Source organism: Oncorhynchus mykiss, chromosome 9 (genome assembly GCF_057628025.1).
Source record: "Oncorhynchus mykiss isolate SJ-2025 chromosome 9, ASM5762802v1, whole genome shotgun sequence".
In the NCBI taxonomy this organism is placed as follows: domain Eukaryota; kingdom Metazoa; phylum Chordata; class Actinopteri; order Salmoniformes; family Salmonidae; genus Oncorhynchus; species Oncorhynchus mykiss.
In genome coordinates, this window is record NC_143030.1 from 24,251,457 (window position 1) to 24,264,899 (window position 13,443).

The window sequence follows — 13,443 nt, forward strand, 5'->3', positions numbered from 1 at the left end:
GTGGGGAGCATGTTAGTTGTGTTCATGATGACAATCCTACCAGTAAGACCAATACAGAAAAAAAAGGAACGAGAGAGAGAATGATAAACATCCATCATCCTCAACGCAGGTGATCAATTAACACATTAATCATGATGTCGTTATTCAATTAGAGCTGAGAGAGGTGGCCACGCCCACTTAACAGGGAAAGGTGACGGTTGGGTCAAAGAGGGGTTAACTGCTAGCGCTCTGGCAGTATTGTCATTGTTTACCGCAGGCAGCCAAATGGCAGGAGACCAGGAGACCAGAGCCTGCGGTCTGTCATGGCGTTTCTGCTTCGCCTCTTGCCAGAGGAACAGAGGAAACTCCAGGGGTTTGGTGTTTACAGTGGGAATGAAAAAATGAGTGGGAAATGTAAACATTGGGCTGAGAGATCGCAGGGGACCGTGACAATTTGAGATTTTCATAAACACCCCTTAACAGAAGTGTCTGTGTTGCAGCGCCAACACTGGACAATGGGTCCCGACTGCAAGCATTTATCATGGGCTGGAAGGGGGCTAGACAGTCTGGAAGTGTGAGAGCAATTTACCTGTGTGTGTTTTGCCTGTGTGAAGCTCTCTCCCCCTCCAGTAAATTCCACTACAATATGAGCCGTTATGACCAATCTAAAAGTTTTCAACCCCCCCCCCCCCCCTCTCCCATAACGACAACTGGCTTCTAGCAACTAAGGCACTGATACAGACTGGATTCCAAATGGCACCCTATTTCCTATTTCCTACATATGCACTACTATTGACAAGAGCCAATAGTGGTCTGGTAAAATGTAGTGAACTATGTAGGGTATAGGGTGCCATTTGGAATGCAAGTCTGTATCAGTGGAAGTGCCTTAGTTGCTAGAAGCCAGTTGTCATTATAACAGAAATTTCCTCCGGTTTAAGGAATGAAACATATCAATTATCTCCTACTTAATGGAAGTCTCTCTCTCTCAAAACAAGTGATCCAGATCTTATTACATTTCTACTTTTAATCAAGGGAGAGAAGAAGAAAAATAGCATCCATGGTGCCCGCTTGTCAAACACTTGATATAAATACAATGAAATGTGTTGAAAATCTATGAAGAATGACACAAATATTAATTTACAAAGTTTGCTGCTTCAGTGTCTTGTCAGATGTTACTATGGAATGCTGAAGTATAATTACAAGCATTTTGTAAGAGTCAAAGGCTTTTATTGACAGTTACATGAAGTTGATGCAAGTCAATATTTGCAGTGTTGACCCTTCTTTTTCAGGACCTCTGCAATCCGCGCTGGCATGCTGTCAATTAACTTCTGGGCCACATCCTGACTGATGGCAGCCCATTCTTGCATAATCAATGCTTGGAGATTGTCAGAATTTGTGGGGTTTTGTTTGTCCACCCGCCTCTTGAGGATTGACCACAAGTTCTCAATGGGATTAAGGTCTGGGGAGTTTCTGGCCATGGACCCAAAATATTGATATTTTGTTCCCTGAGCCACTTAGTTATCACTTTTGCCTTTTGGCAAGGTGCTCCATCATGCTGGAAAAGGCATTGTTCGTCACCAAACTGTTCCTGGATGGTTGGGAGAAGTTGCTCTCGGGGATGTGTTGGTATCATTCTTTATTCATGGCTGTGTTCTTCGGCAAAATTGTGAGTGAGCCCACTCCCTTGGCTGAGAAGCAACCCCACACATGAATGGTCTCAGGATTATTTACTGTTGGCATGACACAGGACTGATGGTACTGCTCACCTGGTCTTCTCCGGACAAGCTTTTTTCCAGATGCCCCAAACAATCAGAAAGGGGATTCATCAGAGAAAATGACATTAACCCAGTCTTCAGCAGTCCAATCCCTGTACCTTTTGCAGAATATCAGTCTGTCCCTGATGTTTTTCCTAGAGAGAAGTGGCTTCTTTGCAGCCCTTCTTGACACCAGGCCATCCTCCAAAGGTCTTCGCCTCACTGTGCGTGCAGATGCACTCACACCTGCCTGCTGCCATTCCTCAGCAAGCTCTGTACTGGTAGTGCCCCGATCCCACAGCTGAATCAACTTTAGGGGACGGTCCTGGCGCCTGCTGGCTTTCTTGGGCGCCCTGAAGCCTTCTTCAAAACAATTGAACCGCCCTCCTTGAAGTTCCTGATGATTTGATAAATGGTTGATTTAGGTGCAATCTTACTGGCAACAATATCCTTGCCTGTGAAGCCCTTCTTGTGCAAAGCAATGATGACGGCACGTTTCCTTGCAGATAACCATGATTGACAGAGGAAGAACAATGATTCCAATGATGTCTCAAGTTGAGGGAGCATGCAATTGGCATGCAGGAATGTCCACCAGAGCTGTTGCCAGAGAAGTGAATGTTAATTTCTCTACCATAAACTGACTCCAACGTCGTTTTAGAGAATTTAGCCGAACGTCCAACTGGCCTCACAACCGCAGACCACGGTTATGGTGTTGTGTGGGCGAGCAGTTTGCTGATGCCAACGTTGTGAACAGAGTGCCCCATGGTGGCAGTGGGCTTATGGTATGGGCAGACATAAACAACGGATAATGAAGACAATTACATTTTATCGATGGCAATTTGAATGAACAGAAATACTGTGATGAGATCCTGAAGCCCATTGTGAGGCCCATTTTTAAGAGATATCTGTGACCAACAGATGCATCTGTATTCCCAGTTATGTGAAATCCATAGATTATGTCCTGATTTATTTATTTCAATTGACTGATTTCCTCATATGAACTGTAACTCAGTAAAATCGTTGAAATTGTTGCATTTACATTTGGTCAGTATAAAATACTTGTAGCACGCACCACAATACAACAAGCGTCATTTATATGGAGAGGATGATGCCATCCATATAGTAAAACAATGAATGCAGCAAAATGTGGCCCAAAATCCAGATGGCTATGTTTTTACAGTTCTATCCAAAGGCACATGCACAGCCCATTGCATGGGATGGTTACCATAGAAACGTTGCACTGAGAATTGCAAAATACTTACCACCCCTTTATGATAAAGTACCAAACTGAATTTAAAAAAGCCATTTTGTCTCCACGATCCCTGAAATCAATAAATGATTTCATTCTTATCTCATTTATTCCACATTCTGTTTCATATTAGTCTCTTGCTATGGAGTAGCTCATTCTCAAACGCGACGCCACATCAATTTATAAGCAGATTTGAGTTCTATTGAACTGTGCTTTGCTGAATAGCTCTCCTAAACATGAGTTTGCTCTCTGAGTATTACTGATCTATTTCAATTCACTGGGCAGTGGGCAAAGTGCCGTAGTTATTCTATAAGGATCAAATTCATCTTTGTGCCATTTTAAGCAACACAGTGTGCCATCCTAGGTTGTTTGAAATCACAGCATTCATAGGATATTAAATTTTTTTCACAAGTTATGGTATTAACGTGTGCTTCACTGGTAACACTTCGATATATGGTGTGTACACACACACACACACACCCCTACTCATTCCAGGGTTTTTCTTTATTTTTTACTATTTTCTACATGGTAGAAGTGAAGACATCAAAACTATAAAATAATACATATGGATTTATGTCGTAACCAAAAGAGTGTGAAACAAATCAAAATATATTTCATATGTGAGATTCTTCAAAGTAGCCACCCTTTGCCTTGATGACAGCTTTGAAAAACCCATGAATGAGTAAGTGTGTCCTAACTTGACTGGTAGTGTACGCAGCTTCAAACGTAGGCCAGATTAAATGGGCAACAGGCATATTACATCTAAGGTATGTTAGACCGACATTGAGAGAAATTAACTGTATAAGGGTTCCCATGTTATTCTCAAAGATGGGCGTCGAAACTATAATAGCTTTCTATAGCCTATGCTATCTATGCTATGCAAACTATGCTATGCTAACTCAACATGAAAGGATACAAAAAAGGTACGAGCATACATTTGAAAGTCTATATATTTGATTGAATTATTCGGTTTGAATAGGTCTGAATAAGATGTTGGGATATTTATTTTTGGGTGAAAGTAGGGTGAAAGTAGATTTCATTTCTTCCCGGTACGGAACCTCCACATTTTTTTTTACAATTCTAATCATAGAATTACATACAGAATCCCAATGAATTTTTATGTCTTCATCTGATCTGACAATCACGCCAAAAGGCACCCTACGCATGTTCGTCCACTCAGTTCGTCCACTCTATAATAATTCCCACGTCCATATAGTGCGCTACACCCACCATTTGAGAAATGGAAATCTCTTACAAAGCACCAAAAAGTGTAATGATGACATTCGGCAATTGTGAAATAGGCCGACACTTGAAACCTGAATTGATGCATCCACTGCTGTCCTCGCGTCTCTGTCTTGGCAAAATGTCACTGTTATTGTCATACCACACCACATTTTGGACCGTACTTCCACATGGTTTCAAGTCCATTTGCTAATATTTCATGAGGTCATGATAAATAATAGTGTAATAGCTTTCAGTTTTCTTGGCTTCTTTGTTTTAAATAATTGTGATAGGCTTATGTTTTACCAATACAGCATACCACCACCCCTCCCTCCCGGCTCATTTTCACCACTGCTTTAGAATAAATCAGATGTACTACCCTGACTGTACATTGACAACTGATTGGGCTATTAGCATGACCTCAACATCCCTTGAGGTTCTTAAAAATTGACTCTCACTATAACCTATTTTCAGTTCAAGTTCTCAGAATGTTCGTCAAGCGATATCTTCCACCCAAATATTAAAAAGCAATTCAGGAGCCAGAATCCCTAATCGACTAATATAAGCATGTAACCAAATGCCCAAAATAGACGTGAATTACCAGAGTAGTCAACAATTCTATGTAATTACATTTGTACCCGGAAGTGGCGATGGATAGGGCTCAGATTCCCTGGCTACCAACACCAGCATCCTGCCTGTGTGCCCGTATCACCATCTAAGGCCAGACACCCGCTTATAGCTAAAAAGCAAGATGGAGTCTCATTGAGAGTCCTTACTGATATCTAAGCTCTCAGTTCTATTCTGTTCCACCTTCTCTTTCTGTAATCCTTGAGGAATATTCTTCTGTAGTTTTGTTCCTGCTCCTGAGAATTTCTCAGGATAGGTCTCATGACGAGCGCTCTGCTGAATACACAGAATTGTGGGAGAACTTGCTTGATAAAAACTTTGAAGTCAAATCACCTTTTAGGCTAAAGTGAAGAATGATATCTTTACTTCAACTTTTCTTCAACTTGTCTAAAAGTGTTAATTCACACAGTGAATCTACAAAGAGCGAGTCATTTCTACAGACATGACACAATTCACAAATGAATATTTAAAAATGCAATTACTCACCAAAAAGGGAATTCTAAAGGTCATTGGAAATAATGGTTGAGAGGAAAATGTCGCTCTTCCCAAGGTTTCTAATCACTCGGAGAGGCAGCAAATTGAAAACCAAAAGATGAGTTTGATTGCGGGTCTTGAATGCGGATTTCCTTAAGTAATGGGGGTAAATTGCATGTCCTCAAGAGGGCTTGCATGTAGAGCGGCACTGAGGCCCTGGGGTCATTGAAGAACAGCCCAGACGCGCTTACCTCCTTCCCGAGACACCGGGCACTTTGGGTCAGACAGAGCTAACTAGCAATGACATTTAAAAGTCATAATTAATACCAAAACAGGCCCTCAGGGTAGGCATTTCAGTTAATCTCCCAAGAAACTGAAAAATTGTCCGATTGAAGGGGGCCCAACGACTGCAGACATTATGATTAGAGAGCTTGTTTGTGTAAATGTCTGTCATAATGGAGATCAACACATGTCTGGTACGATTTCGAAGGGTCCCTTTACGGACTTGTGCAATTATTCAACTTTTCCAATCTCAACCGGTTTCCGACAGCATCAGCTCCAACACAGTCAGTGATGATTTGAGATAAACCTGCCATCTCAAATTAAGCCCGGATTGGGAAATACACCAAATCAAAACTTCAGTATGAAAAGTTTAGCTAATATTATGAAGGGGTAGAGTATTTCGTCCCAGGAGGCAGCTCGTTTCCTGTTGCAAACAACACATACAAAAACAGAGGGCGGACAATTCAAATGAGCTCTTATTGAAATGCATTAATGATGGATGGAGAGATGGAGGAAGGGAGAGATGTAGGGAGAGAAGGGCTGATTCAACACATCAAACGTCTGTCTCTCTTCCCCACGTAGCTGAATCTGCTCGGCCCACAAAACAGGTGATTAATTAGTGCATGAATCATAATGTCGTTATTCGATTAGAGCAGAGGGAGGCAGCCACACCCACTTGCGCTTTATGGTGAAGGAGATTGTGTCACCTGTGGCAAGCCGAGACGGTTTGTGGAAATGGAGGGTAGACCTACTTAAAAAATTGCTCTTAACGGTAACCATTTTTCCATAAAGAACAAAGAATTGTTCATTTTTAAGTGAGAAACTAGCATAATGAGTAAATTAAGTTTAGATATATCCCCAGGCAATCCAAATCTAAGGGTCTCTACTCAATCGAAAAGGATAAGGAGACTACCGTAAAACAAGACGATGTGTTAGCTGTGCTTTTGAATGAGTGTAGTCAATAAAAACATTTGACTCAGACATGTAGACATTAATCAAACACACTTTGCAATGCAGAAAAATGTAATTGTTTAAAAAAAAAAATAATATTCAATAGAACCCTTGATGTGTCTGCAGAAAAAAAACCGCATGAAATGCCTGTCATCGAAGACTGCACACCCAACAAAACACAGAGAGCTATCCAGTTCCAGGTGTTCTTCAGTGGATCCTAGATTGACAGGCCCTTCAAAATCACACCAATTGTTGGCTTTTGGCGCCTCAACCGGCACTGTGGTTTTAGTGTAATTAGCAATTAGCATGAGTCAGTCTAATGGGGAGAAAGCATGGTCTGAAGACACGTTCTGCTTGCCAGTGGAAACAGGCCATTTGTTTTGTTCCCACTCCTCTTCATCGACACACATCTTCCAACGCCTGGCAACACACCAAGCTCGCCAGTATAGGGGAGGCGAGTTATGCTTGACAGAGCTAGTGACAAACTAACACACGTGCCTCACCTGTCAATCTAGCAGTCAGCCATGCCGAGGGAGGAAATCAGCTCTATTTACGTCAGTGAATTACTGAATTAGCCCCAAGGTGAGATACAGGAGAACAAAATCAGCTATGTCAATTAGAGAGGCTACATCAACTGCCTGAGTAACACCTTAACCTCACTAGACCGCTAGTTCTTGCCTGAAACTTGTAATCCATCCGTTATTTTACCAGGTAAGTTGACTGAGAACACGTTCTCATTTGCAGCAACGACCTGGGGAATAGTTACAGGGGAGAGGAGGGGTATGAATTGTAAACTGGGGATTATTAGGTGACCGTGATGGTTTGAGGGCCAGATTGGGAATTTAGCCAGGACACCGGGGTTAACACCCCTACTCTTACAATAAGTGCCATGGGATCTTTAATGACTTCAGAGAGTCAGGACACCCGTTTAACGTCCCATCCGAAAGACGGCACCCTACACAGGGCAGTGTCCCCAATCACTGCCCTGGGGCATTGGGATATTTTTTTTAGACCAGAGGAAAGAGAGCCTCCTACTGGCCCCCCAACACCTAATGTTTGATGCTTGCTGTTAATGGGGGTGGGAGGGGGGCAGATACGGTCTAATAGAGCTATATTTCTATATTTACTGTGACAAAAATCAACGTTTTTGTCTGTTCCATTATGAAAAAAGGAGTCCCTACGCTGATTGCTATAAGTATGTAAAGTTTTAAAGGTGGGATGTTGAAGTGGATGCTAAACGTGAGGCTAAAGGGGCCATTCAGTTTTTTACTTCAAATTAATGATCCCATTTCACATACAGTACTAGTCAAAGAGTTTGGACACCTACTCATTCAAGGGTTTTTCTTTATTTTTTACATTGTAGAATAATAGTGAAGACAGACATCAAAACAATGAATTAACACATGGAATCATGTAGTAACCAAAAAAGTGTTAAACTAAAATATATTTTATATTTGAGATTCTTCAAAGTAGCCAACCCTTTGCCTTGATGACAGCTTTGCACACTCTTGGCATTCTCTCAACCAGCTTCACTTGGAATGCTTTTCCAACAGTCTTGAAAGAGTTCCCACATTTGCTGAGGACTTTTTCTTCACAGTTGTCCAACTCATTCCAAACCATCTCAATTGGGTTGAGGTCGGGTGATTGTGGAGGCCAGGTCATCTGATGCAGCACTCCATCACTCTCCTTATTGGTCAAATAGCACTTACACAGCCTGGGGGTGTGTTGGGTCATTGGCCTGTTGAAAGACAATTGATAGTACCACTAAGTGCAAACCAGATGGATGGAGTATCATCACAGAATGCTGTGGTAGCCATGTTGGTTAAGTGTGCCTTGCATTCTAAAGAAATCACCAACAGTGTCACCAGCAAAGAACCCCCTGAGCATCACACCTCCTCCTCCATACTTCACAGTGGGAACCACACATGTGGAGATCATCCGTTCACCTACTCTGCGTCTCACAAAGACATGGCGGTTGGAACCAAAAATCTCAAATTTGGACTCATCAGACCAAAGGACAGATTTCCACCGGTCTAATGTCCATTGCTCATGTTTCTTCTCATGTTTCTTGGCCCAAGTAAGTCTCTTCTTATTATTTGTATCCTTTAGTAGTGGTTTCTTTACAGGTCTTCCTTTCCTATGGCGGTCCTCATGAGAGCCAGTTTCATCATAGCGCTGGATGGTTTTTGCGACTGAAATGTTACACATTGACTGACCTTCATTTATTAAAGTAATGATGGACTCTTGTTTCTCTTTGCTTATTTGAGCTGTTCTCTTCTCTATACCACCAGTACCATTTCACAGCACAACTGATGGGATCAAACGCATTAAAATGAACTTTTAACAAGGCACACCTGTTAATTGAAATGCATTCCAGGTGACTACCTCATGGAGCTGGTTGAGAGAATGCCAAGAGTGTGCAAAGCTGTCATCAAGCAACTTTGAAGAACCTCAAATAAAGTATATTTTTATTTGCTTACAACTTTCTTTGGTTACTACATGATTCCATGTGTGTTACTTCATAGTTTAGATGTCTCCACTATTATTCTACAATGTAGAAAATAGTAAAAAGAAAGTAAAACCCTGGAATGAGTAGGTGTGTCCTATCTTTTGACTGGTACTGTATGTACTGTAGACACTGGTAGAGTGGTGGCCTGCCCATTATGGCGTTAGCGGCGGCACCCCACCTGTGATTGGTGATGATTTTTAGACCAGACCTGCACTGGTACAGGTGCTGTAGATGATGAATATGAGGCTAGAAAGCGGTGAATTGCGCATTTAAATGAATGCCAACAAGGGCTTAATTTAATCAAACACTATTAAGTGCTGAGCTGTAGCAGACCAAAAAATAAGCAGATGACAAAAGGAGGATGATGCTCTTCCGGGTGTTCAGAGATTGATACTCCACTTCAAAAATCAAATTATAGTTAACTACGTGGAGGTCAATTTCTCTTCAGCTCAAGGAATTTCTGGGATAATTCAGAGTGCGGTTCAATGACTTCATTAATTCTTGTTGAATATACACGAGTTGAAGTCCATTTGACTAATTTCTTGTCGAAGTGAAAAAGGGCCCCATCACGAATCCATTGAAACGAACACTTTATGAACATTTGAATATCCCAAAATATTGACGACTGAAAAAATATATATATTTCCATTTCTATTCTCGACATGGTAAATAAGTTGAATAATATGTCCGGCTTCACATCTGCGAAGCGCAGACTTTGTCAGTCCCGGGGCAGCCTAGGGAGTTGGCGGCTACTGCTATAGTGGCGGCTCGCAAGAGAGAGCGAGCGAGCGCGCACGAGAGCGAGAGAAAGTTGGGCTTTGTTCTGCTACCCGTCACATTGACATCGTTTGTCTATTTCTTCTCTTGTCATCTCCCCCGTCTTCCCCTGGCTCCAACCATCCCCTCAGGCTTCTGTGTCGCTCTGGGGACATTATGGGCCAAAACGAACACCACCTCGTTCCCCTCAAACCACCCAGACACACACCCACACGAATTGACACAGACACACACACAGAAACATAACTCAACTTGCCCTGGCCGCGACACAAAGTATAACGGAGGTCAAAAAAATAAACAAAAAGATGCTTTCCTTGCGTGAGGTGGAGAAGAACCTGCCTTTCTCACATGGACCATTGGCGCAGTGCAGACATCGGCAGGTTAGAGAGGTTAGAGCGTTGGGCCAGTAAGCAAAATGTCACTTTTTTGAATCTCTGAGCCGACAAGGCGAAGAAAAAAACACATCTGCAGATGTGCTCTAGAGCGAGGCACTTAACCCTAATTGCTCCAGGGTCGCCGTTGATAACAGCAGACCCTGGTCATGACCCCATTCTCCGAGAAGGTTCTCAGGGGTAGTTGGAATATGTGAATTTCCAATTCATATGCGAACACATTTCCAATTCACACGTGTATTAACACGCGCTTGTATGTGTGTGAAATAGGACAAATATAAGCACTCACCAAATTATTATTATCGAACAGCAACACCTGACAGCGCAAAGGAACTACATGGAACTGCATTTAGCCATGTGAAATGAGACAGCAAGACACACCACACAGTGTCTCATTTTTTTTCTCCTGCAATATAAGACTTTAGATTTTCAGATAAGAAAGCTACGTTGTCTGTATCAATCTACTGTGAAAGATCCATGACCGAATGACTAAGGGAAGTCACGCTAAATACCATTCAGCCTGACCCTAGACCTGTTATATACAATTCGAGCCTTAGGCCTATCCTAACCCTGAAAAGTTCTGGGAGTATATTTTACTGAGTTTTTCCTATGACAAAGCGTTCACGAAAATCCACTGCATGTTGTAGTGAATAGGAAAATCCTGCAATGTTCCAGTCTGAAAGGCATCTAAGCCTCATGTTAATTGCATCAACTGTGCTTTTGTGAGCATAGACAGCGTAAACAAAGTATAATGCACGCCAATACTGACAATCACCATGGATAATAGTCTCTTTAGCCACAATATGATGTGGATTGCCATTGCAGTGTATTTGAGACAACAGTGGTGTGTGAGGATCCCATCGGGTCATGTTTGTCAATGGAAACCACGACCTCATAAACTGACAGTGGAAAGCACTTAATCTGTTCTGACCTCAATCAGTCGACACTGAGAATAAACTACCCTATGCTCGCTCACACCGACTACATCCCAAATGGCGCCCTATTAATATGTAGTGCCCATAGGGCTCTGGTCAAACGTAGTGCACTATATAGGGAATAGGGTGTCATTTAGGATGCAGCCTCTTTCACTCTCCCGCACACGGATTGTATATTCAACAGCAGCAGCCATGGAGAAGACATGGATGGGGAGAAAGGAGTACTTTTCAGCAGCTAAAGGAATAATAACGGATAATGCATTTGACACAAAGCCCATATTGGCTCGGGTTGAGAAACTCGTTGCGTTTGTTATGAACTTGAAGACACTGTATGTGTATGAGAAATGTGGCAATATCTTTGTTTTCGAGTTTGAGGGAACGCTAAGAAAAATAGGAATCTTTCATTTTGGCTTGCTCTGCTGCTTATAGCATGAAAAGTCGCAGAGGCAACAAAGAGAAGTTCACAACTGATGTATCCTCATAGAAACTCATTTGACTTCAGATTCAGCAGGCTTCTTCCCTTGAGATATAAACATACTTTATTGGAGCTTCCTGCAAATAACGTACAGTAGCCTCCATTGTAAGCTTAGGTCATTTATGTATTTCACATTCTTCCTGTCTAACGCGATTTTTGCTGCAGTTTATTAGCCGAGGGGTAAAAAGCATGAATTAATACCAATTATGGCTCCAAGCAGTTATGTTTACTTGCATAATGAAAAACACAAATTATTCAAATGCGTAAATTAAAATGGGAATTCATGCATATGCCCTAATTTACTAACTAAGGCACATAGCAACATTTATATCATATCTAAATAGGTAACTGTATCAGATGCAACTGGATTAGCAAACTGCTGAACTGTTAAGAGATTGAGGGTACGCAATGATGCACAATAACGTATTGTGTGACGAAATAGGTTGTCTAACAAAACATTTTTGTTTTGAGGAAGTTTGTGTGATTTTTAAATTGGGCAAAGTGAATTTTTTCCTTGGTTTACATTACATTCTACCGGTTTTACTATATAATTTATTTCATATAGCCGCAATTCCTCATCTGCTTGCATGCTCCTCCCCTATCAGGTGTTTGGGTACTTCCCTTATGCGCTATTTTCTGCCCACTTACTATACAGTCAACTCTATCCTGCCCTCTATCAACAGTGGCAATAGCGGAAGGTGGATCGTTTGTCCAGATCTGCAATAGGTTAACTAGCAATCATACCATACATAAAATAATTATAATCTGCACTAATTGTCTACATAAATCCACAAGAACATGGAATAGCTGATTGGCAGCGGAGGCCAGGTGCGTCATTGCGAAATAACAGTCAAGGCATGAGACGCAGCTCAAAAAGTTCCCCTATCGATGTTGTTTGAGCCATACACATTTTATTTACTATATAATCGGATGCCCATCTCAAAATAGTCAAAACATTTATAAAATATGTAAAACAATTATTTTTAATCCATTTTTTTTACCAATTGAATGACACGTTTCGCCATTGTAATGTGGTAGTTGGTGTTCGGTTAAAGCTCTGTGAATCAAATTATGGGAATCAAAATAAGTATTTCTGAATCGCAAAAAGTAAAAAAATGTATTTTTGCTGTAGACTTCCTTTTGAATTGTGTTGGTGCAAAACTTATTTTATACATACGTTGATTTGAATGTTCAATTTATGGGACATTGCAACTCAACAGATGCTAGTAGTCAGCCTGAAGAATACACTTCTAAAAGTAATAAATATAGCCAATCGGTGCTATAAAATCCACGATGCATGCTGAAACAATCATTCAACATTTTTCCCCAAAAACCTTCCCAATTAAATGTTGACTTCAAAGTAGGCCTATCTGGCAGAATGATTTTATGATGATTTATCAACTGGGTGCAATACTTTGACATCACATGTGCAGTACAAAAACATTGCTACCCTAACACAAATCTACTGTGACTAAATCTCGGCTTGGACATGCTTTCAAATAGTGCTCTCCAACACCTGACACAAATAGTGGGTTAGGGGGATACCCTGACTGGGTCTCAAGCGCTGGTCCTTTTGACTGTCATTACAAAACCATTATACTGTCACAATCCTTGCTACATTATACATGATACAATTCCCACCAAGTGGGTTAACCCTATTGGCACAATGCATAAGGTATTTGCCTTTCAAATGACCCGGTTTCACTTCCTTGTCCTGCCGTTTGCTACACTGGTGTCAGAAGTGGGATGGCGGCCATGCAGCCATCAGAACGCATGGCTCGGACATGCTAGGGGGCTGATTAGTCGAAGGAGGGGGCT

At 41.6% G+C, this 13,443-nt stretch overlaps 1 protein-coding gene across 8 annotated transcripts in view; it reads right to left on the reverse strand.

The window, feature by feature from the left end:
- The window catches only part of LOC110531730 (adhesion G protein-coupled receptor L3), a 336,356-nt gene that overhangs the window by 206,552 nt on the left and 116,361 nt on the right, over positions 1-13,443 (reverse strand). The window lies entirely within an intron of this gene.